Source organism: Belonocnema kinseyi, chromosome 1 (assembly GCF_010883055.1).
Source record: "Belonocnema kinseyi isolate 2016_QV_RU_SX_M_011 chromosome 1, B_treatae_v1, whole genome shotgun sequence".
In the NCBI taxonomy this organism is placed as follows: Eukaryota; Metazoa; Arthropoda; class Insecta; order Hymenoptera; family Cynipidae; genus Belonocnema; species Belonocnema kinseyi.
In genome coordinates, this window is record NC_046657.1 from 128,066,331 (window position 1) to 128,070,890 (window position 4,560).

The 4,560-nt window shown below is 32.0% G+C and overlaps 1 protein-coding gene across 2 annotated transcripts in view; it reads left to right on the top strand.

The window, feature by feature from the left end:
- The first annotated feature begins 3,456 nt into the window (after window positions 1-3,456).
- The window catches only part of LOC117172485, a 51,093-nt gene continuing 49,989 nt past the window's right edge, over window positions 3,457-4,560 (top strand). For both annotated transcript variants that reach the window (XM_033360475.1, XM_033360484.1), the window contains exons 1-2: window positions 3,457-3,517; window positions 3,657-3,790. The gene's annotated coding sequence lies outside the window, so the exon portion shown is untranslated. The remainder of the gene's footprint in view (window positions 3,518-3,656; window positions 3,791-4,560) is intronic.

A 4,560-nucleotide genomic window follows, 5' to 3' on the forward strand; every position in this document is an offset into this window, starting at 1 on the left:
AACACATTTTTTTGTGGATTCACACAAATACGAGAGCGATATAAATGAATGTCCTTTAAAATTGGACCAACCTGGACTCCTAGTTTTTCTGACATAGGACTCTCAAAACATGAAGATTTGATGAAAAACTTAGTATTTAAATTTAGCATAAAATTAATAACTTTTCAGAATGATGAGAAGTTGAAAAATCAAAAAATCCCTTTTTATCTATTTGAAAGAAAAAAGGAATGGTGGTCAATGCTGTTATGCGCTCAAAGGAAGGTAAATATTTATACAAGCAGAGTTGCATAGCTTTTTTATTTTAAAAAGTAAAGCAAGAAAGCACTTTCGAGATATTTATTAATTTTATTAAATCTTCAAATAAACAGACAAAAATAAATAATTACGATAAAAACAGAATATACCAAGCATGGATTTTAGAATATGAGGTAGGATAAGATGACTAGCTTCAACCAATCAAACGCTTTTCCGAAATTTGGCACCCCTACCCTTATTCCCCGAGATCCGTCAATTAATCTTTAGATAGTCACAAATCTTTATTTTTTTCAGAAGTAAATGCTGCAAAAAGAAATGAGCCACCGCCGTTAGATCCTGGCGGAGGACCTAGACCTAGAACAAACGGAGGTTCATCTGGGGCAAGTGGTAGCAGGTCAACTCGTGGCAGGTCAAGTTGTCATGTTTTTTTAATTCCATTTTCTATTAATATTTCATCTTTCAATTTCAAATTATTATTTCATTTTCAGTACCTCAATTTCTAATTATTGAGTTTTTCATTGTAGGCTGCATTTCTAATATTCATACGATCAAAAATTTCTTTTTTCAGATAAACACAAACCTAAACCAGGATTATTTTATATTACGTATGGTAGAGTGCCAATTGAGGTGAAATATGACCCTCAAACCAAATTTATTTCAAAATTTGAAATTATACCCTATAATTCAATGCCAACTCCCGGTAGTCTCAGCGCTAGTAGGCTTCAAGAGAGGCACGCTGATTTTGGTGGAATACCATTTCGCGTTCTATTCGAACCCCAACATGGGCAAACAGCCGAACATATATGGTCAGCTTCTTTGACACATAGCGATCAGAAAGTTCCTTTTGATGATCAGCTAATACCCCAAGCACACTTATAAAATTTAAGGAATAAATAATTTAAGAACATGCAAAATATGTAATATTTTGTTATGAATATTCTTTAACCAAATATAATTAACTGAAAATTACTCTTATGCAATGTTAGTGTTACTTAATCTTAAGAGAACTTAACAAAATTTTATTTCTTACTTGGGCTCTTTGATTCTTCTGTTTTAAATTAAGTTTCAAAAAATGTATTTTTAAATTCATAAAATTGAAAAAACTACTGTGACTTAACTGGAACATGAACCAGAGCCTGAAATATGCAACATTTTTTTATTGTTCAGTATTTAATATATTATAAGAAATTATAGAATAGATTTTTTAGAAAATTTCAAGTTTTGTTATGATAAGCATAAATTAGCGAAGCCCTTTTGGCCGAGGGTGGAATTCAACGAATTTTTTATACTATATTACATGGGGCGGTGGAGGGTATAGTTAAAATATTTCTTACGTAAGAGTTTTCCAAGTATGTGGATTTCTATTTTGGAATATAGTTAGACACATTTTCTTGCAAACGGTTGTTTATGAGTGCAGTCTGTTGAAAAATTGATGCTAGCTTGTTGATAATTGTAACAGTAATGCTTGTAATTTACTTCATAATGTTGATAGTAAATATCGATGATAGTGTCAATATTAAATGTAACAATTGTAGCTTCGAAAACAAGTAATAAAGTAATAAACAAATAAAGGGTCATCCAAAAATTATGTATGGTATTTCTGTAAAATCCCTTTCATCTCATTAAGATTTCAAAAACTCACCTTATGATCATACGTATACAATATAATATACACTTTCATCCCTTATTTTATGAATTACAAAAATTCCTATTTATTTATCGCAAGCTTCACCGTTATTTTCGTTTTCCTAGTTTTCCACTTTAATTGAATCTTCAAATTTGTTTGTTTGTTGAAAACCCATCGTTTTTGGTAGAAAATTCAATAGGTTTGTTAAAAATCTTTGTTTTTTTGGAAATTCGAAAATTTTATAACATTTTTTATCCCTCTGAATATCAAATTTTCTTTTCACAAATTCAACCATTCTATTGAAAATACGACTTTTTACTTGAAAAGTTGATCTTCTTTTGTAAAAGTTGAATATTCTTTGTTGAGAAGAACTCCTGAAAATAGAATCAAGAATCTAACGACGAAATTTGAGCAACCACTACAAAATGTTCCCACTGCAATCTGAAACAGATTCTTGATTCTATTTTCAGGAATTCTTCTCATAAATTTGATTATTGTACGTTAAAAAGGTGTTTCGAGTTGGATTTTGATCTTATTTAAATATCCTAAATTTTAATATTCTTTGTTTAAAAACGCAACTTTTTGGTAACAATTCAATCTGCTTCTGTCGAAAAAAAAATTTTTAATAAAAATTTATATTTCGATTTTGAAATTTAACTATTTTGTATAAACTCGCATGTTCAGCCTGAAAATTCAATCATTTTATAGAAACTTCGAGACCTTGGGGTACACAATTAAATGACTTGCTCGAAAGTCAAACTGCTTTCCCAAAAATGCACTGTTTCCACAATTTTAGTTAAAAATTCATCTCATTGGTGTTTAGTTAATAAGAATTTACTTATTTGTGTGAAATATTTTTAAGATAAATTTATTGTTTTGTAAAAATGTATATTTTCTGGTGAAAACTTTAACTGGTTTTTGGGGAAATTCTTCTCCTTAGATTGAAAATGCTAAAACTGGGTAGAAAAGACATTTTTGTTGTAAAAAATGAGTTTTTTTAATTGACTTTTTTGGTTAAAAAGTGACTTTTTTAATTGAATAATTATACTATCTTGTTGTAAATTGATGTACGTTGTTGAAAGTTTATCTTTTTTGGTAGAAAATTCATGTTTTTTTTTTAATTCAACTAATGGGTTGAAAATTTACCTTTCTGTGAAAATATTGTCTTCTTGGCTTGAAATTTCAACGTGTTGAATGAAGTTTATTTTTCGTAGACTGAAATAGTTTTTTTCTTTCAAAGTTCCACTTTGGTTAAACACTCGTCTTTTTTGGTAGAAATTTCATCTTTTTAGGTTCAAAGACCAAGCAGGTTCTATTCCATGCTAAGTTACCGCCAATCGCTAATACTCTCAATCAATAATGCAAATCCCTAAGGTGGAATGTACTAGTAGGTGACTTTAATTGCACAAGTTACCGGAAGTCGGTTATGGAAATTCCTCCTTTGGAATGTATAAACAGATAGCGCATATTTCACACTTATCGGCAGTCGGTAAAGCAGATTTCTAATGAGGATTGTTCCAACAGATGGCGGCAATATCACAGGTTATCGGCAGTCCGTAATGGAAGTTCCTAATGTGAATTGTACGAAAAAAAGCTGCCACTGTCACAAGTTTATGGCATTTTATAATACAAGTGGTAAACAAACCACGCCTTCTCTTATTTTTCATTTAATTTTTCAATGAACCCTCTTTGAATGCTGTTTTCTAAATTCGCGCGCTTTACCTTATCCGCAAACAGCATCATTAGAGTCTCTACATCGGTTATTTTATTTCAGCGGTCTAACCTAAGCGCCCTCACTAAGTGGAGAAAGCTACGCCCTGGGGGATGTACGCCCGGAGTGTTATATAAGGCACTCTGTTAGATCCAGAAGCAGATCCAACCGTGACTTACGCTCGGGTCAGAGATAGAGTACGATCTAGAGATAAGTTGTTTAACTATTTTCCATGTCGCTTTCCTTAGTGTGGATTGCTTGAACGTCGCTTTGATTTTTGCATGTTGCTTTGCTTTTTGAATATCGCTTTGCTGCATATGTAGTTAATTTCTAATTTGTACAGAATTTTAACGTAAATTTGACTTCCCTCCTTTAAGAACAGAAAGATATATTTCATTAACGAAACACGTCAAGGGGAATAAGATTAAAGTAAGCTTCATTGACTCATTCAGATGTATAGCGTCATCACTAGAAAAACTAGCCTTATACTCAGAGAACTGTAAAATTGCAAATTCCGCGCTCTTCAATCTAAACCGGGAGAAAATTTAATTGTTCAAACTTAATGGTGTATTGTTTTTGAAGTGTTTAGATTCGAGACCAAAACCATTGGAGACAAAATTGTCGCGGAAAGAAAAATCCTATATTAGTCTGAATGATACGCTTATCAGGATAATAATTATGCGCAATCCGTATAGTCTGAGTTGTTACTAGCGGATGTCTTCGAAAATTTTCGTGAAGAATCTCTGAGAGCGTACGATCTAGATCCAGGACACTATTATGCGTGTCCTGGTTTGACTCGGGATACTATGTTGAAGTACACCAAAATAAAGTTAGAACTCCTCACTGACATTGTGAAACTCATGTTTATTAAGGCGAAACGGTAGGTTTGGCTGAGCACGGCAATGACTGCAGTGATATCTAAAAGAAAATCGGAAATACAGTCTAGTGCCCCCTGGCAAGTATGAAG